The 24,337-nt window shown below is 48.9% G+C and overlaps 1 non-coding gene across 1 annotated transcript; it reads right to left on the bottom strand.

Annotated features, from left to right (window-relative positions):
- Window positions 1-23,940: 23,940 nt before the first annotated feature.
- Window positions 23,941-24,012, bottom strand: Trnae-cuc. Its single transcript has one exon. It is a non-coding gene; the product is annotated as a tRNA-Glu (tRNA).
- Between the last annotated feature and the right edge of the window lie 325 nt (window positions 24,013-24,337).

Raw genomic sequence — 24,337 nt, 5'->3', positions numbered from 1 at the left:
ATTCCTAACCGGAAGGGTATCCAGCTCGCGGAAAGCAACTCCAGCACGCATCCCGGAATTGCTGGTGCCTTCTGCGGCGATTCCAGCGAAACCAGGTAACACGAGAAACGCCAGGTCGACGTCGAATCCCTAGAGAATCGCGTGACGCATCTTAGGAATGACAGCCCCATGTCAGGGGGAACTTCCACCCCTTTCGGACCCATGGGGTTGGCTCGAGGGAAACGACGGAAACAAACGTTAACGTCTGCGTCCCCGATTAAGTCGGTGGGCGCCGATTTTCTCCCTCGGCGCATCAGCGACAAATGCATTTATGCCCAGAACTGCATCGCTTGCGCCGAACCCGCGTTACAGGATATGGGGACGTTACGTGCAGTTGGATGCAGTCCCGACTAAATGGATTATAAACGCGAAGCGATCCCGGAACTGCGTTATTCCACTGCAGTCAACATGATTCTGCAGCCCCGTGCACTTTTTTCTTTTTCTTCCTCTCCTTTTTAACCCGCCTCCTTCCTCGCGGAGGGAGCTCAACCCTTTCGCTTCTGCACTCGTTACCCCACGGGTCGCCGCCTGTAATGAACGTTTCTACGAATTTCATTCATTCATCATCGATCTGGCCTCATCAGGGATGCTGAGGGTCCACGGAAAAAAAAAAAAGAAATAGAAAAGAAAAAAGACATTTCCACTCTGGTAAAGGACTGATAAGGTGCTCTTACGCAGTGACACTTACACTTACAGATAAAACCAGGGAATAATCTGGGTTGCCTCTAAAAACATTCGGGAGATTTTTCATCGCGTTTCATTTTCTGATTTTATCTTTCCCACGTGCAAGAAAAATCCCGGCTTGGATGGTAATGGGTTGGTTTGGCTTTTTATTTATTTATTTTTTTTTTTGGGTGTGACTTCGGTAAAAAGACTCAATCGGCGGCATCGAAAGGACTGTCCCCCCGTCGGAACTCTTTGAAAGCAAATCGGGTGATTGTTTTCTTGAGGCTTTTATCGGTGCATTTTGTATGCGGCTCCCATTGTTGCATCCTGCAGTGGCCCGGGGATGCACTCCCCCGTGTTGCTCGTCCACAAGGGACTGCAGCCCCACGTGGAGGCAGGTCGTTTCACCCTCCAGCGGGTCCTTGGAAAGAGAAAAATAGGCAGGTTAGCCCCAGGAAAATGAAATCGCGGAAACCCGCACGGAATATCCGGGAATTTCGTCAGTTTCTGGGCTTCGCGAAACGTAAAACACCCTGGACAGGGCCAGGACCGGCCGGGATGTGGAGGGGAGTTTTAAGGCTTCCGAAAAAATTGACTGACCGATTGTTGACCCTGGACACAAAGGCCCGAGGGAGGCAATTCGTGGACCCGGCCTTTTTTTTTCGGTGCTTCGTGGAAGGTGTACAAAGTCGGCCTGAATAAACGAGTTGCGACGAAAGGGCGACGTCGATGTTCACTCCTTCGACTTCACCTGCAGTTCAACGATCCTTTTCGCCTTATCAAAGTATTAATATAAATTTAAAAAAAAAATGTTAAGGACGTACAACAAATTTCATTAAATTTCACCCCTTCAACTTTACCTGTACGATCCTACCCGTCATACCGAGGCATTCGAAAAGGCACCGAAAGAAATTTTTCAACGCAAAAAATTGTGTGAAAATGTACAAAAAATTTGTATTAAACTTCCCCTGCACTTCAACCATTCTCCTCGTCTTACCCAGGCACTTAGATCAAAGAGGAATTTATTTGAAGAGGTTTAAAAAATACGTATACTTAATCTTAGATTTTTATTACGCTTTCGTTGCAGTGGTAAGGGAAGATGATTCCAAGTCACGTGCTTCCTTTTCGGCCCAGAGTCATCCATGGGGTTTCCTGCAATTCTCTCTGCCCTCCTCTTCAAGTTCGTCGCTTTATGCGGGACATGACGAGGGATTTGCGAGCCACTCGATTTACGGACAGAACTTCGGGAAAGAAAGCAAATCCGAGAGTCATGCGGCGCAATTGCGCCGTTATTACGGCTCTATGAGACCTCTACGTGCCCAGGAATCACGAGGGTGGATAAGTCGACCCCCCGTGGCGTGACTTATGCACCGCTTCGATCTAATGAAGATCCATCACCCGGTGCAGAAACACTAATTCACCACTGTCAGGGCTAATATTACGGGTCAATTTTTGTCCAGGACTCTTCGACGTCCCTCGATGAAATATCCGAAGAAGGACCCGACAAATCGGTGTCTCCTCGTCTCGTTAGGACACGATTACCCCATCGAGTTCCTGGACAGAAGAGCGCGTGAAGGATCGAAATTTGTCATCATAAAAAAAATCAGAACTCGTGAGACCGCTCGTTACATCCCAACGATGATAAAAAATTGCTCAGGAATTTTTCTCCCGGGGTGATATTTTTCCCTGGAGTACAATCGATAATTCCTGGGAGGTCCTTCGCTCCCAGGAGATACGTCGTCCTTCCGACTCGAAATTCGGATATTAATCAGACGGTCACATTCTGGTTGGCGCGATCACTTCCGTAAATTTCGAAGGATTCTCTTCTAACGAGGAGCAAAGCCACCCTCGCCGGGGTGGAGGCGCGTTAATCCTTAATTTTCCAGGACACCGCTCTCGCTCCTGTCGGGAGCGGAGGCTGCGCATCCTTTGAGAATAACATTTAGCGATCTTAATCCTCGGAGCCTAAGAACGGCCCCTGGGCTCCGTGCCTATCCCATTATATTTTAACACTCCGCACCGAGTCTCTCGTAAACATTCTTTTAATGCCTGCAGGAACAAAGTGTGTACGAGGGCGAGGACGAGGGGGCGGCAGGACTCTTCATAATTAGCAGCGCAATTATACCGAGAAGCGGTCTTCGGTTCCAAAGGATCCTCCCCCGGAGGCGAGGGTGTATATTTCATCGCCGCGATCCTTGAGTCAACGGAGGAAAGAAATAATCCCAGGATAAGGCGCCTCCCCGGGGGACAGGACGAACTGCGCCTCGGGGTCCTTCGGATGGCCAGGAAATAAATCCCTCGACCTGCGATACAATCCCGGTAATGGATGCACTCCGACGCGACCACCTTCGAGACTAAAAATAAAAAAATTTACCTCCAAGGACTCGAATACCCTAAAAAGATTTCCTTATCAACCTAGGAAGTAACCTCCCACTTCTGACCCCCTTCCATTTAATAACTAGACCCTTTATAATTTTATTTCACTATTATTTCACTTATTCAATTACTTTACGACATGGTGGAACGCAGATCTACGGTAAACGGGGCAATTAGAGTAATTTCCATCGACAATAAAAATTAATTGGCTATTTTCGTCCTAAAAAGTAGAAACTTAAAAAATGTATCTTCAAGGACTCGAATACCCTAAAAAGATTTCCTTATCAACCTAGGAAGTAACCTCCCACTTTTGACCCCCTTCCATTTAATAATTAGACCTTTAATTATTTTATGACATGGTGGAATGCAAATCTACGGTAAACGGGGCAATTAGAGTAATTTCGTTCGACGACTGGCGCCAATATGCGTACCTACACGTGTACCTAGGTGTACCGGTTTGCATACGCCGGAGTAATCCCCGCGAGAACCGGCGAACTCGAGAAACGGCACGGACCCCCCGATCGATCGGCTCTATCACGGATAGAGACGTGACCTATCCGATTTCACGATTTGTCACGCCCACGCTAAGCGGCGCTTTTTATTGGTTCCGGGCCGAGACTCGAGCGCCAGATAAGGACCTCCTGGTGAGGCGCCTCGACGGTCGCCGTCCATATCGGCAGCCCGACGCACGTGCTGCGGACGTAAGTTAATTTGCATCCGATGGAAAGCCCCTGTTAACGTAAACGCTCTTACGTGTAGGTGCCGCTGAAAGCGAGCCGTCGATAAGTCGTTATCGGAGCGCTCATTAAGGTGATATGAAAGAGTCATTCTATAAATATAAACCTTTACTCCAAACCGAGTGCAGCGTCGTATCACTTGAATCTTCAACACGTGATTATCAAGATCCTAAAAAAGAACACGATGCTCGTGAAATATGATTTTTCATAAGAAAATTGTTTCATTTAGCCCAGACTAGAACCAAGAATACCTACTTCTTTTTTTCAATGAAATTTTATGAGCACCACGTATATGGCACTAGGTGAAAGAAATTGTGCCGTTAAAATTTTTTGGTTTAAATTATATTAAGATGATCGCTGGAGGTCATGTCGACTTTTCTCCAGGTGAATGGTAAAATAAATGGTCCAGGGCTCCTCTGGAGACTCGTTCCTCGGCAGTCACCGCGAGGAGCACTCTCTCCAAAGCGAATGTACGTGAAAACAACGTAATTCCATTTGGCGGAGAGAAAGAAAGAGGTCGATGAGACGGGGTTGGCAAAAAATCCCATACCCCCGCCCGTAAAGTCGGGCGCGATTATACCGCTTCCTCGGAGAGTCTCGAATCGAGTCGTAAACCTCGAACCGGTTCGTTCGAGGGATCGATCGCCTCTCGTCTAGAGTTTGCGACCCGAGGGGCTGAATCGGGAGTTTACCTGGAAACCCAATGTTCCAGTTTACTCGCAACAGAGTCCCTCTATAGAGTCGGGGGTCGGCGTTATCAGGGGGGCGGACCCCAAATCTCGTTCCCGGAATCCGCTTCCGGGTCGCGGAATCGGCACATCCGGGTGTCAACGGGTGTCACCCCGAGGCCCTGGTCGGTTTCGACTCCGATCAATGGGTGACGCCGAGCGTAAAACACTTTTAGGGTTGAAAATTTAAAGGCCCGGCACATCGGACGCGGCCAAATCGCCGTTACAACCGTGGAATGAAGGGGTGAGAGCAAGAGAGAGACTAAACTCCTAATCTCTCCGTCCCTCCTCGTGGGAACTCGATCCGAGCCCGGAAAACTCAAAGACACCCGTGTAAACGCACTTCGGCGTAAACGGATTACTACCTTGATAAGACGCAAACGACATAAACTTGCGAAAAATCTTCCTCACGATTGGAATTAATTTAAATTATTGCCATGGATCACCTCGCTTAATCTTCAATTCAAACACCCGTGTAAACGCACTTCGGCGTAAACGGTTTACTACCTCCATAAGAAGGCAAACGGAATAACTTGCAAAAATCACCCTCACGATTGGAATTAATTTAAAATGCCTTTATTTAAATTATTGCCATGGATCGCCTCGTTTAACCTTCAATTCCAGGAGACTATGCATTCGAAATTATTAAATCACGCTTGATTAACGGAAAACTGGGGCTCGAAACGTCCCACCTGGAGAGCACCTGTCCCCAGAGCGAACGGCGGGAATATAATCCGGAATATAATCCGCTTCCTCCGCGATTCGCGGTGCGTATTCCCGGGGGTATGTGCGTACACCGGGTACAAACACGGAGTCCCTGTAAACGTCGTTTGAGCCGGCGGCGAGTGCCCGTGTAAATCGCTTTGAGTCGAAGGCCGACTGCCTCGGCTTCGGCTGCTTTGAAATTCATTTTTTCGACGACATCCGGGCAATTTCGCCGCTTCGCGGAGCTCGGCTCGCGGGGGGTCGCCCCCGGCTCGACGTCGAATTTCAAAATAACAGGGAAATCGTTTTATTTCGGCCTCGGTTGGCTTTCGTAATGCAAACAAAAACCTCGGACCGTTACAAGAGAGGGAGGTTGCCAGGCAACCAGATCCACGTCCGTGTAATTCATTTTCGGGGGTGGTCTCCACGCGCGCGACTCCCGCCGCGCAGAGGGCGCGCGCACCGGAGTTGCACCGAACTTGCACCGAACTCGTACTGAACTCACACCCGAGGCGCGCTCGCGGCGGTGATCCGATTTTAAACCAATCAACGGCGGTTTCGCCCTCAATTTACAATCAAGCCCGATTCGACCGAGTCGTTATCCGCCTACCGACTCCGCCTCGGCGTTATCACGGAAATATTCTAATCGGACGAGGCGACGCATGAAGGGTTGCGTGCGAAGGGGCTGCGTCGACGCTTAACGGCGGCCACCGGGGATGCCCTCAATTAACACATTCGGCACTAAGTGAACACGAAGAGGGCGTTTGCCAGGAGCGAGGAATCCGTGATAGCCGCTTCCACCGTGGATTAAGATGATATCAAAGTGGCATGTTTGAAGAGTCAATTGTTCATGAGACTCCTCTACCGGGTGCAGGGAATTAATTCAAGACTTTCCTTTTAGATGCGTTTATAAACTGTATTTTACATCGGAGGCTTCGATTTAATAAATCTCTTATAGTGGAAACGGGTCTTCTTGATATTTCAAGGGTGAGCGACGTAGGTAGTTTAATGCAGAAGTGTGAAGCATGGTGCAGCCTGATGCAGCCTGATGCAGTTTGACGCAGGATGCAGCCGAATGCAGCCTGGTGCAACTGGATGCACCGGGAATTGGGATTTCCGAGGGAGGTCCCGGGGGACGAGGCCTCGCGTTTTACCGCCCGCGGTCGAGTCGCTCCCGGAAACTCCCCGGGGAAATAAATCCTTTAATACCACCCCCCGCGCGGTCGGCGGGTCGCGTTTCCACCGCGCGGTTTATCGGCTCGGGAAAGCTCGCCCTCTTGAAGCCGCTGCGGTGGGTCCGCGACGGAGGCGCGGGCGAATCGCGTGCGGACGACGCTTTAATTTAACAAAGTACCTTATCCGTTACGCTCCGCGAAAGCGCGGAGGGCGGCAGACGCGTATGTAAACGCGTTGCGGCTTCACGCACTCGTTGTCGCATAATCAGCCGACACGCGGGTGCTCACCTTTCACGCTCCACGAGTGCCGGGCACGCGCGCCCGAGTCAACCTCTGCGCTAAAGGAAATATCCAAAATGGCGGACCTGGTTAACACGAGCATTATTATCAGTGCTGAAAGAAATATCCAAAATGGCGGACGTGAGCTAAGAACTGCGAAGCTCGAAAATCGAGTGCTCGTTTTTTACGCTCCATGAAGGTAAGTCACGCGCGAATGAACATTTGCGCTCACTGATAAAATTCGATGGAAATTTACATACATTTTTACATACCTCATAACTGATGGTTTACATAGGAAAGGGTAAAATGGAAAAGTATACGTAACATTGTATATAGTTTTCTTCAACTTATCTTAGACGCTGAATGTGATATTACAGAGATAATGTAACTTCACTTGTATTAATTGTGGCATCAAAATAACCAACGATTGAGTATGTTAATTGACATGAGCTTTTTTATCGGTGTTGAAAGAAATATCCAAAATGGCGGACGTGATCTAAGATTGACGAACCTGGAAAATCAAGTGTTCACTTCCCACGCTCTAAGAGTGTACGGCACCCAAGACAACCTCTAACGGAACATTCAAGATGGCGGCTCGCACGCAAGATAGCAGCCCGCATCCAAGATGGCGGCCCGCATCGAAAAGGTAAACTGGAATTCAAGGCCAAAACTAGAAAATCGAGAAATGTCCGAGTACGATAATTATAAAATACGAAGGCGCGTCTATATTCCCTGAATAATCGACTACGTAGATCGAGGATCCTTCCTGGAATCTACGTCCAGGGGATTTAGAACTTCTAATCAGTGGTTTACGAGGCAGCCGTAACCCGGATAAACCATCAATGGGCGTCGAACCTGACCTTCCAGGGCGCGGGCTCGGTCCGACTCGCTCGCCGCACGTAATGGCACGGAGCGGCGCTATTTCCGCTTTCAAATATTTACCCGTGACGCAATTCCGCCGAGCGGGCCCGGGATCGATCGAAGATTGGCATCTGGCCGTACGTAAAGGGAGATTAGTCGGATCGATCGCGCACGCTGAACCAATTCCTCTGGTCAGCTGCTCATCAATACCAGTAATGGCCCCATCCCGGGGCACCTATATATGCGTCTGTACTCCTCTAATAGGCATATAATCGTTATGCATATAGCGACGCCCCGGCCCGTTGCGTGCGCGTGCGTGTCGTACATGACCGCACATACCCCCGACACTTACATATGTACACACCTATGTACAAGCATATGCACATCGTGCGTACTCGCGCGACGTACGGCGCGATTACGCGCGCGGGGGGCCCTCGAATCGATGCAAATTTCCGGGATCCAGCCCGATAAGGACCGTCGATCCATCGATCGCTTTCGATCGGTCAGATCCCGAGGGATCCGCAGATCCTCCCGGAACGTCGGCGAGATCTAACCTAACTTTCGTTTTCCAACGAGCCGCTACATCTGTCACTCGCATAATGCATAATATCGCGCGTACATCACCCGTGGCCGCTTGCATAATGCATGCACCGAGCGCGTTATTGCTCGTCGAGTGTCGTGGGGAAAATTGGAAAATGGAGGAATTGCCAAGGTTGCCTCCGTTGCGAGGAATGCGTCTCGTTCTTGCGCCTCCAATTATTAGCCAGAGCTACGAAAAGTCGTTTGACGCTCGCGACTTGGAATTAATATTGCGGTTCCTTTTTTTTTATCACTTATGAAATGTTTAATCGACTACTAATTGTATCACTAGATGTATGCCCGTGCACTGTGAAAAAACATGGCGGTTAACCAAGGAAATATTTTGCACATTCGAAGGATAATTATCTATCTTAAATAAATTGTCATAGTTCCGATGAAACGTTGCATTTAATTTATTCCAGTTCATTCGAGTCTAATGGTTATCTTTTGAATTAACAAGGGAATTTCTTTGGTTTGATCAATTTTTTTAGTTAGTGTGTTAAGTTTGTCAGTCACGCAAAATGGGTGGAAATTTATGTACAAAGTGGTGAGACGTTGACGATAATCGTGAATTCTTCGGGAATAAGTCGGTAGGTATTGTCAGGAGAGCGGGAGGGTTTTAAGGCTTTTCATTTGTTCCTTTACGATTCTTTTTGTCGTGATCTCTTCTCATGGGAGGTACCCGGAGGTGCTTAAAAATCGGCGTTTCCCCAGCGAAGGTCCTTCGGGACCGAAATGGCGGAATTACGGGCGCCCGGCCGCCGAAATCATTCGACTGCTGGAGCCGCGTAAATATTCCGGCATTTGCATTTTTACCCCGGCACTCGGGGACCATTTCCAAGATGGATGCCGCCACTTAGCGAGATATACACCGAAAGTTTTAGTGCCGCACTAAATCCAACTAGCCAGGGCACATAATATATACATATCCGCGGTCTGCCCGCGGAAATAAGAGGAATACGACACTTGTTGCTCGCCCTGGGAAAGGTTCGACTCGAGAGGAGGGAACCTTCGCTGGAAACCTCCGAGGCACCCTTCCAAAGAACCTACGAGGGAGGTCGAGGACGCCGCGACCTCGATTTCGCGTCGGCATCGATCCTCGGGAATCCAGGACCTCCGGGACAATCGAGGACCTTTCGACCCGAATCGAGTCGAACCTTTCGACCTGAATTAAGTGCTCCCGCAATCGAGCACGCACTCCCACTCGCAACGATCCTCAAAGGCAAAGTACTTTTACGGCACGCCAAGATGGCGGCGCTCGACGAGGAATAAAATGAAACGACGCGGCAAGACTTTCCGTCGATCCGTTTCCTCGAGGAAGACAAGGTCCTTTTTAAAGGACCCTTATCGGGGCATTTCACCCGCCCTTCGTTTCAATTAATTAAATCGCAAAGATCCTGAGGGGGTAGTTACAAGCATTATATATGTATATCACATTTCCATCGATTATTAAATCCTGGGGTGGAGGAATTTTTATCCCAAGGGAATTTCCAACCTTCCACCAAATCTGTTTTTTTTTTTTTTACGTCCTGTCAGCCGAGGGTCCACCCGGTTACACCCACCCCCTGTGGACGCGGCAAAACGAGCCCTGGACAAAATAGTCGGACAAAAGCCCCGGTAGTTTCGATCGATCGCCTCCCAATGGTGCAATCAACACCGTGTGATCTTTATTTCCGTATCCAGCCGATAAATTCGGCATAGAATTTCAACACAAACGAGACAATGGGTCTCGCGGGCGGGGCTTCGTTACAACGGGTGCGATTGTCGTCCCATCAAAGTGGACAGTTTACAGATGGATCGGACGGTCGGGGGTTGGTTTTCACGCGGGTGTACGTACATTCCCTCAAACGCACGTTTCCATGTACCCGGGTATGTTCCATCGCGCGTTTCCACTTGCGCACCTTCCGTTACACACAAAATACCTCCGCGCGGTCTGTTGCATCGAAAACACCCGCGCAGATTCCCTTACACACAAAACAAACGGAGGTTCCCTTATCTCCAAAGCACACGCAGGTTCCCTTACATAGAAAACATACACGCAGATTTCCTTACACACAAAACACCCGCACGTACCCTCAAACGCACGTTTCCATGTACCTTAGTATGTTCCATCGCACGTTTCCACTTGCGCACGTTCCGTTACCCACAAAATATACCCGAACGGTTTCTTACATACAAAACACGCACACACATTTCCATGTACCTGGGTATGTTCCATCGCGCGTTTCCACTTGCGCACGTTCCGTCACCCACAAAATATACCCGCACGGTCTCTTACATACAAAACACCCACGCAGATTCCCTTACACGCAAAACACCCGCACGTTCCCTTCCACCCAAAACCCCCGCGTGAACCCTCGCGCCTGCGTAAACACCCGCGACACCTAGCGCGGGTGTAACGGTGCGCCATTACTCAGGTGTAATTGCGTCCAGGCCCTATAAAAACGCGTCCGGGACCACGAGCGGCCGCTAGGGTGCGGAACGCACGCAGAGCGGAGGCGGTCGTCCGCTGCAACCGGCAGGCATTTGCCAGTCTCCTGCAGCACCCCGTTTACCACCCTCTCCATTCGATTCAATGCCCCTCAATCAGTCAATGTAACACGTACGTCGCGTACTCGGGCCGCGGCGCAATGAAACGGCCGGGTCCATTCCGCAGGGTACCGAAGGAATTTTAAGAGGCGACCGCCCGATTTACCAGGCGAATTACGAGCTCGCTCCCGGATCGCGGCGGTTCCGGATAGGAAGGGCCGCGAACTGCCGCAGTAAACCCGCGCATCCTTTCAGACCGCGCGGTTTATGCGGCCCCGAGAATGGGGATTCCGCCGCGTGGGAGAATCGCTCCAGGGCGCCGGATACGTCCCTTGACGAAGGAGATATAAATCCCATATTTCGTTTCCACATAAACGAGCTTAACCTGCGCCGTTCCCATGGTTAGAGCCAGGGCTAGCGGGAAAATATCCTGCTGAGAATCACTCTTGACTGCGGTGGGCTTGTGCGTTAATAGTACCTAACTTGAGCGGGTGAGGGCGCCGTGAGCGCATGGGCGTTTCTGTTTCATTCGGTCGCCGCTTCCGGACTGTGGCGCTTCGGTACTTTTTCCTGTCTCCATGGGCTTCTTTTCGGTTTGTATGCACCCTGCTTTCACCCTCACCGAAATATGTGTTTTGAAAAAAATACTCGGCGTGGCGAATAAATACAAGTCCTAAATCTGAAAGTTTTTCGATCGCCGCTCGTTCCTCCACCTCCTGGAATACGGCGACTACGGGGAGGCGAATCGCTCGTCGTGCGGAAGGAACTCGGGATTTCCTCGGCCTCTGAGGCCGGGATCCTTGCGTTCTTCCGCACGATTTTACGACCGAGGTGTCTCCTTTGTTTTGCGCCAGGCTTGCCGGGACAAATGCGAGATCACGACCCGTGGCGGATCCGCAATCCTCGCGAATGACTTAACTAAACGCACCCGCAGACCAGAAACGGGCCGTGGCGAATCGACCCCTCTTCGAGGCCTCGCCGTTAGCCGCCATCTATATTCCGCCGCGGCTTCGCCGCACCCTGCGAGTTACACGCGTTAACCCCCGGGACAGACCTACCCCCGAGGGGTAGTCTTACTCTCGCGAGAACTTTACATACGAATGTCCGCGCCGGAACGTCCGCACTGGAACCGGACAGATCAGCCCACTTTCCATGCTAATCGTCCTGCGATTCCGCGAATCGCTCCCTCGCATTGTCCCTCGCTCGGGAAATGACTGAGCTTCGCTCTAATTTTCCCGCAGACTGCTCGAGTGGGTCGAATCGACGCTGGCGGGGCTGCGGAAAAAATTCCTGCGGCCGGAAACGGGCCTCAGGGTTGCTGAAGAAAATTATCCTCGAGGAGACACCGAAGAGGGGTAAGACGCCTCTGCCTTCGCCATAGCTCCTAGGATTTTTTAAAACATCTTTATGACTTGAAATCCCCTTGGAAATAATTTTATTCATTTATCGAGGGCACGCCGAACACACGCAAAACGACGTTCTGATGGAAATTCATGCAAATTCGGGATTCTTCACGGTTCTCCTCCACAATGATTCCTGAAATTCGCAGAAAAAATGAAATTCATCCGTAGGGAGAACCCTCTGGTGGCGGTTCATTCAAATGTTCATCTGGGTTCTCCAACGTCTCGTCGGAATGGGGGGTTAGGTTCTAGATTAAAAAAAGAAGATGTACGATAACGAGGCAAAAAATTCACGGCATAAATCCTGGGAGAGGGAAGTCACTGCTCGGTCTTCCTCGACATGGCCTCCCGATTGCGGCGGACGTGGCGACAAATTTCCTCTGCATAGCAGGGCGAAAGAAACCTCGATAATTCCTATGCTAATTGGCATAATTAGCATAACGCCAAACCTGAGGGTGAGAATGGTCGAGTCGGTTTCCTCGTAAATTCGTCGATACGTCTGGATCCTTCGCGTCCCTGCGACGAGGACCCCATCAACCCTTCTCGTCCGACGGGAATTTGCATAAGAGGATGTGTCAATATCGTAAATAATCTCGACCACAATGTACCGGGGTGCGCGATTCCGGCGATAAATTCGTCGATATGCAACAATGGGGTCGGAGTGCCCATCGGACGCCAGAGACCAGATCCAACCCCCGAAAGTTGGAAGAGCTCTTTAACGGCCCAGAATCCTTGCAACGGGTTTAACGTCCTCTTAAATCTGCAAAAACGCTAAACAACTCGGTTTTTGACATGCTCGATTAAAAGAAAATATTCAGTTAAATTCATATTCATTCAGTTTTCATTCAACTTGATTATTGCATCGACAAGAAAATTTTTCATCGACGGGAGAATGTTCTTCGGTTAATAACCTCGGTTCATGCCAGACATTAAAATAATTCCGTTCATTAAATAAAATATTCCCATTGGTTGAAACTGTTTCTGAAAGTCTTGGCTAGTGAAACTCGTATTATTTATTTTTCACAAGGGAGTGCAGTTTTGTTGAATGTTTCATTTCCTAGGGTATCTCTCAGGACGCGCCGGTGAAAATTCCAGCCCTGGAGACCATTTCTTACGTGATGTCTATGTCGTCAAGGTGGAAACACCAAAGCCGCGTTTACATGCGAATGTGGGGGAAATTTCCATAGGAAGTGTGAGAGTGGAGGCGCCGTCACGGTTTCAGAAAGACCGTATCCGATGCGGATTTGCCTGGCGCTTAGGACCGAGTTATCGACCGCGGATATTCCGACGCCTCGGCACTTTGATGAATTTAATGGACTCGATAATAGGATCGAGATAGCTGGATCGATCAGGCCTGTCGGTGGAAACGAGCGAGTTTGGGCGGTGGGTCGAAACGACTTAAGCCGCTCGTGCTTTCTCGCCGCTCGGTGTCAAGATCGGACAATTTCATCACCGCCACCTTTCAAATTATGCTCCAATTAACTATCTTTCTTCCCGACGACTCCATCGCGGTGTCCAATTTCCTCTTGGCGATTTATTAACCTCGAAATATGCCAACCCTCTCCTCCTCCGCCTCCTTGCCATCTTCCCCTTCATCAGGATCCCCTTAAGGCGGTGTGAAAGTGGCGTCAAAGAGTCGTTTATGAAACTTCTCCAAGGTGGGTGTACCGAATCGATTCAAACTCCACAATATAAATCTGGAGGATATAAGAAAGGTCCCGAAACTCATGAAATTTCAATTTTTTACAAATTCGTTCGTAGATATTTTTAAAATTACTTATGAAAAATGAAATTTCGCGAGTGTTAGGACCTTCCTTATAGCCTTAACGTTCACGTTGCAAAATTTCAAACGATTCGGTGCATTCAGTTTGGAGAAAAGTTTCATGAACGATGGACCTTTCGGATGCCACTTTCGCGTGCCCTTAAGGCGTCATGAAAGTCCCTCCATGATTCACTTTCGCAATTTTTCCCCAAACTGAGTTTATCAAATCGTCTGAAATCTTCCCACGTAAACGTGAAGGCCCTAAGAGAGGTCCCTCCACCCGTCAGTCTTCAATTCTTTTTACAAAAATTTAGGAAATTGTTTATATAAATCTAGGAAATTTGAATTCTCACGGGACGTTTCTTAGGGGGACTTCCATTCAAGAGGTAAATTCTGAGGAATTAATGCATCCGATTTTAAGGGAGGATGAAATATTTTTTCGGATCAGTTTGTTTACGAGGGGGTTTAAGGGGAAGTCGAAGTCCCTGAGAGAAATCCGAAACGTCGGGAGATCGGTTTAGCACGGTAGCCGAGCGATTTGTCGCGGCCTCGATGAAGGCCCTTAATTATCAATTGGCCGAGAGGGACGAGGAAACGCCATAAATTTCGGGCCGAGCACTTAGGCACGAATTTACAGCGCGACTAACGGCGTGCTCGAGTATGGCCGCTTAACGATTCTCAGGAAGCATAACGTAAAGCGGCCGTTCCGCGCCGCGGGTTGGTTTACGCGGCTAAACCCCCGCGTCTGGTCTCGCGTTTGTATTTTACCTCCGCGGCCCGTGATTACGGGTTAAGTTAAAGTTTAAACCGGCGTATCATTCAGGATAACGCGGGATAAAACGGGCGCGAAGGACGATCGCCCGGCAAATATGCAAAGTCCCCCGATATTGCGGGAACTTTACGATGCGAGTCTTAGTTTGCATATCAATAGGTTATTCGCCCTTATGCCGATCCGTTAGATCGAATTTCCCCGAGGAAGGCGGCTTCCTGAAAACCTCGTCCTGTCTTCCCGAGACGAGAACCGGGAAGAAAGGATCTCCACGAGCGGGCGATTTTTCAACGAAATATGGAGAAGAGACCGCGGACACCTTCTCGTCCATGGGCCGGTATCGATATGTCGCGATATCGATAACCCTCCGGAATGGCCGCAGGATTGATGGCCATCGAGACTCCCGCGGCGCTCCTCGATCGCGCCTTACACCGCCGATTTATGAAATAAACTCCTAATATAAATATCGAAGATTAATCGAGGCATAATGCGCTCGTTAGGGGATGATAAACTACCCCGTCGACGATAAGAGCCTAGTCACCGTCCATCAATATTACCTACTCTCTCCCTTATCCTCCCGGGATGAATGGCCAAGTCGAACTCACTTATCCCGTCCTGGGTGTAAGTCACTCCGATGGTCTATTCTTGACTCCCCGTAGAAAAAAGAATTCCACCAAAGCACCATAGCTCCTTTCCTCGCTTCTATCAACTCGAACTTCGCGTTCACTCTATCTCTCTCCCTGGAATGGATATCGGAATAAATTTCGTGCATACTTGAAATTTTTTTCGGAAATAAGTAAAAACGATTTCCTGTGATAATGAACAATGCGATTCGGTAACAGCTGACGTTCGGCTTTAAAATCCGACGATTTTTTATTAATAACCCCTCGTGAGGTTTATTAAGAATTATGAATACCAGAAATGTCTTCTTACTTACCCATCTTACCCCACGTGGGGTAAGTAAATGTCTATTATCTTCACGTGAGTCATAAAAATTCACGCGAATCGTGGATCTCCCTGGAACTTGGAGACGATTTTCCTGGGGAAATCCGCCAGTTTCTTCTCTCCCAAGTTTGGGGGAAATCGGTGGGGGTTGCATGCGTGCAGCAGGGGGTGAGGAAATAGGAACGGGGGCGGGAAATAAAAGCTCGAGGAGCCGCAAAGAATTGCATATGCTCGAGGCGAGGCTTCGGCCTCGGGTTTCGATTTGTACTTACTCTCTCCATTTCCGGCGTGCGCCCCGTTTATGCCGCCATGCTTGGGTTATGCTCCTCTCTATTCGGGGGTTGTTATGCTCCTGGCGATTACGCCACCCCGAGGGTCGGGCACCAGAGACGTAACCCATAACCGTAACGCGACGCAGAAGGTCGCTTTAGTTCGGACGAGCACAAATCTCCCGTAATGACAGATAGACGTCGCGCCACCCTCGCCAGCCACCCCTGGGAAGAAAATGTCAAGGGGTTGCTTCGACGTCCGACGAGAAGAGGAGAATTCCTCCCTTTTGGGAACCCCCGATTCCCGCATTCCACGGGAGGACATAAAAGCGTCCTGGCTTCGCTCGAGGAACGATAAAGTCCTCCGGAATTTTTAAAATCATCCCCTGGAAGATGCCACCGAACGACCGAGACAAATCACCACGGATATGCTTTCAACCTGCGGCTCGAAGTTGAAATTCTTAATGGATGTGTACAATTAAAATCATTGCCACTTGCTCCTTGAAACACTCATAAATATCTCCCTGTAAATTTGTACACACAAGGGTTACTTTAACGATGCAATAAATCGCGGTAAAATCCTCGGTTATATTCGGCAAGGTATTATTTAATTCAAGAAAAAATGCAATAATAATGTAAATATACAACGGCGCGGGTATCTAAAATCCTCTTATCTATAACTTTTCCATTTTCCATTTTCTGCGCGAAACTTCAGTTACGAGGTGGATAAATTTCCGTGGATTTTTATCAGCGTGGTTTTAACCGGTGGGGGTATTTAAAAAAAATTCCAAAGCGAAGACTTTGATGTAATGTATTGTTGGGATGTTATCAGGGGATTGTATTATTAAAAATCTTCGCCGTGCACAGATAGGTTCCTCGTCGGATTACCTGCTGCCCCGAGAGAGTATAAAAGAGTCATGGGTATTCGTCTAGACGGCGGTACGAGGTCGTTCATAATTTTAAAAATAACGCGCGACGGCAGGGTATCCAATAAAAGGTGTGTTTAGAAATTCCCTAGGAGCGTCATTTGACTTTTACGAGAAGCATCTAGGTATATCTCGGGAATCCTCGGCGAGGGAATTACACGGGGCTGGCACGTCCCGTGGATAGTCGCGGAAGAATCCCGCCGACATTCCCGGGAATTCCACCCTTACCGCCCCCTCCGTAAGGGAGGGTTTCCCGGGAAGACCTCGTCGAGGTACAAGAATAACGTTATCACACCGCCGAGCGCCAATTACTTTTTCATTCGGTTTTCATTCGAGGGAACCCTGGGTCCACGGTAATCGAAAATTTCTCTCCCCGGCCACTCGACGCGGGGTTGTTTCTCTTAGTATAGCCTACCCCAGGGCCAGATTGACCATTTGACCATTAATTCCAATCACACACCCCGCTAACTTTTAATTACCAATAAAAATGCCCGAGCGATGCCTGATGAGGGAAAAATTACCACTCAACGTGCGCTCACCCATGTCGCACCCTGGACGTGCGCGAGGTACGCTTACGCACCCGCGAATCGATTACTTTCCGTACCCTCTTTTTAATTCCGCATCGTGTGTGCCGCGAGGAAATATGGGCTTCGCTCGTCAAATCCTCCACCTCTGACTTTTAACGAAGAACCTAACAACGAGGGGTTAAAGCGTCGTTAACGCTTCCTGGAATTATTTCCAAGAATTAAAAAATACGGATTGTTCTAATGAAGTACTATGAATACATAAACGAGGTGGTAGGTACACCCTCTAAAAATGTAAAATGAGGATAGATTTTATCTGGATTCTTTTTTCTCATTTTTATTTATTTTTATTTTTCGGAAATTCCGGTCCAGGGGATGCGGGAAAACCGTCATGGCAAGGGATGCCCAGGGGTGGGTTTAGGTTCTCATGCGAGAGGCCGGAACCGACGCGGAGGGCGGGTCCGATCTCGGCGGAAATGAGCAAAGCGAAAAAACATGTCTAAGTTCGCTCGTCCGAGTGTCATCCGCGTGTTGGCCGAGCAACTGAATAAAGTGGAAGCGTCAATACGCGACGACAGTCGGATATGGGGCGAGGAAGAGGGAGCGCCACGGAGAGAGAGAAAGAGAGACCGATCCACCCTCGATTCATGGGGGTGCCGGCCCACCCCCCGTGAATCGACACCGATAAAACCCCTCTTTCGCCACTTTCCTCGGCAAACTTCCGCCGAATTATCGTCGGAGATTCCTCGATAAATCTCCGATGGACCACTTCGCCGAGGTGCGGGGACCCGATCGCATTACGCCACGGTATTTCAGTTTTCCCGGTAACAGGTAAAGGGAAGCGCGTCGATTCTGGACTGATCAATAGTCGATATTCCCCGGAAATTCGACCCATCTCCATCTACCGTTTCCGCGTCAGAAGTCCATTCCCAGAGACGGAAAATATCTTTTTCCCTGCACGAGCGCTCATACTAGTGCACGTACCAAATAATAAAATACCACGTCCTTATAACACGGTATTCCGATATAAGGAAAAAAAAAACTACTCATTCAAACATGTATAAAAATGATGTGTACCAGTTCTATTTTTTTAATGTTCCATCTTAACCGGGTAATTTTTCTTCCTCGTAATTTCATCCCTCTTTCTCTTTGTTCATTTCCCCCCTTTTTTAATCCTTATTTCCTGCGCGGCTCGTTCCAGCCACGCTTCTGTATCGCGTTCCCCATTTCTGGGCACAACCCTTGTAGAAGGTCCTGCACCCTGGGGACGTCGACGCCGAGGCGGCGACATCCGGCGCGACCCTGGGGCAAGGCTGCGGCGTGTCAGCTGGAGCGGCCAAGGAACTCCGGAAACCCCCCGCTGGCCGTTGCCAGCTCGGGGGTTAATTATAATTGCGTCCGAATTAATCGCCTCGCCGCGACGCTTCACCCTTTCCGCCAGCATGCGGCGACAAACGGCAAAGGGCGGACTTTGCCAGGGAGTCGCGTAATTACGCGGTTTATGCGCGGCAGAGTGTGCGCGCCGGGCGGCCGGATAACCGATTCCTGGAGTCACCTCGTCGGTGCACCCTTCGGTTGCACCTTGGAAGTCGATTGCCTTGCCGGGTACTTGACACCTCGCACCAAAGACCGCGGACATTTACGTAGCCTGTGATCGTAATAGGTATATCGATCACAAATTTCATAAGGGAGGTTCGCAAAATAGGAAAATCCCCGTGCATATACTCCACTGTTAAAAGAATATTATAATTTTCTAACATATTTTCACGACCGTACGTCGTAACGTAAACGATCATAAAATTCAAAACTCATCTAAATAATTTGCAAACAATGCGCACCAGATGATTTTCGAACATCAAATTTATAATTATTCTCCTTCACAAGATTGCAACACGGTGTTATAAAATTGTAAATTCACTTAGAATATTATAATAAACGTCCGCTAATTCACTATTAAGACGTCAAATTTATATTTTTACTCCAACCTTACGTATTAAAAGTGTGTGGACTGAATGTTTTTTTTTAACAGTGTACAATGGCGACCCCTTTGAGAATATTCCTCCCTCGACGCGATCCTACGATCTGGAAATTAAATCCTGAAACTTAATCCTCGCGTGTAAACGCCTGAAAAATGGATTCCAACATGGCGGGAGTTTTTATTCCTTCAGGTTCCACCCCCGCAAGGGAAATCGGGCGTAACCAGTCCGGATGGAAGACGATCTACGGTATCTAAACGGCGAATCGCTTCGGCACTCCATCGAGAACGAGGCTCAAGATGGCGACGCGAGGTCTCTTCGAGGTTCTTTCGATAAAGCGAACGGAAAGGACGCTCTTTCGCGGGGTGGGTGTCGAGGGCGAAGGGTGGAAGAGTGGGCCAGCTATGATGGAGCCGTCAGTATATCGTGATCCACGCATCATCAACATTGACGACCTCCGTCCGCTTTCGACGCTCGTCCGCCCCCTTGGCCATTGCGCCCAGGGTTTACGAGCCTGCAGGGATGGCTCCTCCACCCGGACCACCCTCCGCAAAATATTTTGGCAACCGGTGACGTCACCGGCTAATTTTCTTCACGCCTTGTTAGCCGGTGCCAATGTTCCGCGTTTTACGATTCCGCGGGGCGACGCCGTCTGCGGAGAGAGAGGTACCTATGGCGTGTTAATTAGCATTTTCGTGCCCTCCAGAGACGGAGCGAGACTTTCCCTCCCGGGGAAAAGCTATTGCAGAGAAAATGCCGAGCCACCCGCTGCGAGGCGGGCCGTCGACTCGCTTTCGCGAAATCCTCCTTTTCTACCCGCCACCGGTGGAAATTTCAAGGGAAATTGCGGAGTTCCAAGAGGACGCGAAGAGAATCCAAGATGGCGGCCGTTGCGACGCCCGGGAAGCGCCTCGACACCCTTTCGCTCCAAGGCGACAAACTGACCAGGAGGGAGGCCTAGCTGACCGGATAATACGGGTCATTCTTCCGTAATTAATAATTCATCGACAATTAGGGCTCCGCAGGTGGTCGGAATAAAATGCACCGCGGCATATGTCGGCCCGGTGAATCATAGAGGAATTAACATAACTAGCGAGCACGAGACCTATTAGCATATTCGTGTCGATAGGCCCGTAAAGGGCCCACCTCACATGTCGCCTTCGGGAAAGGAGGAAACGTCCTATTCCGGGAGTCCCTCGACGCAGCTCGCTTCCTTAATTATCTTATTAATATTAACTCCATTCCTTAACCTGGCGTGAAACTATCCCCGTAAACGTCGCATCGACGAAAGGGTACCCGGTCACCTGGTTCCCTTTGCGCAATTCTTTTGTCACGGAACCCTCGAGGTGGTCTCTTATTTATATTTTTCTTTTACTCTTTTTTTACCCGCGAGGTGACGTCTTTGGTCCTGGACACCGATCGATCCGGGAAGGATTGAATTAGCAAATTTTGAGTATCGGCACGTTAGCGCGTCCGGTGGTCCATTTGAGTCCCTTGGGGCATATCGGTCGGTACAAGCGGCTGAATAGGCGCAGTTCAATCACTCTGGCCCGCTTCGATTCTACCGGACAGGAGAACTCCACTATTGCGTCCCCCGACCTCGCTTGCATTTCGGCTGGAAGCGGACGCGGTGTCCATCGGCCAGTGCATGCGTAATTAATGAAACCAATAAAGCCGCCCGTACTCGCTCAAATTCGTTAAATTTAATTGGACGGGAGTAATCCTCCGGGCGTTCCAGCCGTCGAGAAGAACCCGCGAGGAAGACCCCAGGTGCGACCTCCTTGGTTTTCCGGAACATCCTCTCCACCCTTATCTTCTATCGCCAGTACGAAAACCACGCACGTATTAACGAGAACTGCCGGACGTAATTTACCGAAAATTTCGAGAGTACATAATGGGTACATTTTGTAGGTACGTTCCGCGTGGAACCTCGCTAAATCGTATTGACATAAATAATAATTTCCCACCCTGGGTACCGCTTTGAGTGGACGAGTCCGACAGGCGATAAGCCGATAGGGCAGGACGTGAAACGCGTAATGGTAAAATCCGTAGATTACGATTCTCGTTACCGCGGCCGTCATTTCGGTGGCCGAGCCCGAAGTCGAGCGGCCTCGGAATCGCGTGTAATTCGGCTGTCATTGAAATATCGCATTTCCAACTAAATCTGGCCGAATCTAATTTTACGAGACCCGGGTGCATTAGCGGATTAATGCACTCTATTCCTGGTGGACCGAGTGATGAGGTATATTTGCATGGCATTATACTTGCAGCCCTACGCCGCCCCTTCAATCCCACATCTAATTATACGCGTAGCGCCACTATCGGCCCTCTTGCACAGGTGATAATTATATTACTATCCTATCAACGTTATTGCCATTCCTGGACCCGAGTGCCGCTCGTGCCGTTTGAAGTGCTTAGGCCCGTAACGTATCGATCCTTCGAAAGATCGATCGAGCCACCCTTAGGACAGGGAGATGCCGGATGCTGCGCGGGTGCCACGGATGAGACAATCATGGTCTCGTCGAATCCTTATTCGTTCCAAAATCATCGGCCACGTGACCAGAAAATATTGCCTCCTATGATATTAAATAAAATATAAATATTTAACAGTGATAAGTCCCCTGCATAAATTTACGTGATTTTTATTAAACTCGATTGCCTCTCCTTTGCCCGGACATTTTTCTCGAGTTTCAATGGACTAGTTGCGTAATCCTAATTGCAGGTACATATGGGTACGTATGGACCGGAAAATCGCCGAGTGAAAACGGATAAAAATGGCACCTCGAAGTACAACAATGGGAAATGTCACGATCGCGTCCTTGCAAATACGCATACGAGTCCGTCGCCCGTTCTTCGCAACCCCTCGTATGCTTCGCACGCAATATGCAAATGCTCAGATAAGTGCATCAAGCCTGATCACACGCCCCTCTAAATCACACAGTGCGGGCATTTTCTAATGAGACTCTTTTATAATTAAAGGATAAGGAACGAGCGGCAGGCATCTCGATGCTGCCGCGCATTATCACTATAATTCGATAGAAGTCACACGACGTAAGTATAATGGAACCGACACGCGCGCTCGCCCGTAAGCGGATGCGCCACCTCTGTCATTACTTCGTTATTAGCGCCGGGTAATAATATGCAAACCGTGTAATTCTCCCAGCGAATGTCAAACCTGTCATCGGGTTAAAACGTCGCGGATCGCACTTTTACAGAATGCTTTTTGCGGGGAAATGCCGGAGCCGGTTTCGCTGGTCCCATTATCGGCTCGCATCAGGCCTGATACCTTCCGGCGTAAATCTTTCCGATCGCACGCGAGAACAGATATGTTATATCCGGATTAATTAATCGAACAAGTTCCCCGCGCTAATGGGCCGAGCGCCAAACACTGTTTCTAACGTAATCGAATTCACACCGAGCCTCGGGTGAGTTACTCCCATGATGGTGCATGCATCAGCCTAGCTTCGGTGCTCGAATCGCAGCATCTGACGATTTCTGCGGTCCATTAGAAATTAGCAACCAGAATATATATCATACATGCATATATTAAGCCCCCACCCTGAGAAAAAAAAAACGTCGCCTCAAAGGAATCAACAACAATAAAATCTTGCGATCGGATACACCCAAAGAAATGCTCGAATAAGCTAAATTCGTTCACATCCGCAACATCAATTTATCGCCTTGAGAAAATAATTATTTCTTGCGATTAGATATTTTTAACGACGGTATATGTTTCTTTCGATCAACTAATACGCTTGTTTTCTGTTCAGGGCAATTCGGGAATTTTTTTGCAGCATTATTTCCTCAATTATCGCTCGTTTGAAACGCACATCACGTATCGATATGGCCTTAATCGCAAGCAGCAATTACAGGGAGAGGTTCGCCGAGGATATTGAAAAAGTTGTCAAGTTTTTTAATTCCTGGGGATGAAGTGCAGTCCGGGGACAAAACGCGCCGCTCTGGCGAAGATAATGCCGGCAGATTGGCGACCGGAAAACAATGCTCTCGACGCATGGCGCGTTATACCGTTCGGCGCATTGAATAAAAGGGGGAGGGCTAAAAAGTGAATCGACTCGTCGAAATCTCGTTCCGGCCGATGATGGACTCGACGCTGGAAACTTGGAATGGCCGTGGGGTCGTCCTGCGGCGCATTATCTAGGGTCATGGTTGTCGAACGGGCACGCAGCGCGCTTTTAAAACCCTCTGAAAAATTGATCCACGTCGTTAAATAAATTTCACGAGCGCGCTAATGACTGCAGGCATAACGCCGTTATGCCGCACATAACTCGGCGGGATCAGGTTTCGCCTGCTCTAACGAGTGGTATCAAGTTTTGAGTCACACCTGTGGATCCCTCTGCATCCTCAAGGTGCAACCTCTGCGTGCAACATCTTTTGTATTTCAATGCCCGAGGTTGCCTTAACGTGACGCTCCTCGGAATCGCAACTATAAACTCTGGCTGATAAGGCGACCGATTTACTATATTTAGGAGTCCTTCGTTGGAGCGGAGTTAGTCTTCTCCTCGATCTTGATCAATGCATTACGCACGTTACGAGGACGTGCTCCTCGGTTATGTACTCACTGTGAAGTGCATGGAAAATACACATACGTACTATTAATAAATAATACTGAAACGGAGTATTGTTAGTGTAATATTTCTGGAATATAAAAATGATTTTAAAAGGGAAAAAAAAATCTTCCGGTACCGGGAATCGAACCCGAGCCTCCTGGGTGAGAGCCAGGTATCCTAGCCACTAGACTATACCGGAGAAGGATGAAGGGGTTTTCACTTTTCCAGGTCTTAACCTAAAATAAAATATTAAAAATATTATAATCTCACACTTATTTATCAGTCTTTTTAATACTTGAAATACATTTTAAGAATATGCATTTCTATAGTCAAAGAATAATATCGATCTACGTACGTACAAGATAATTTCTCATTTTGGAGTGGCAGCAACGGATGAGAAAAGAAGTATATTGCAAATTTTTAATTAAAAGTTGTCACACCCCCATATTGATATCAGCCGAAAGATTTGTTATCACGTGACGTCGATATGGATCGAATTGATAAAGTGTGACTCAGGGTAGCTT

Source organism: Orussus abietinus, unplaced genomic scaffold (genome assembly GCF_000612105.2).
Source record: "Orussus abietinus isolate OABI.00-Male unplaced genomic scaffold, Oabi_2.0 scaffold1, whole genome shotgun sequence".
Classification (NCBI taxonomy): Eukaryota; Metazoa; Arthropoda; class Insecta; order Hymenoptera; family Orussidae; genus Orussus; species Orussus abietinus.
This window is presented reverse-complemented; position numbering and strand designations above follow the sequence as displayed.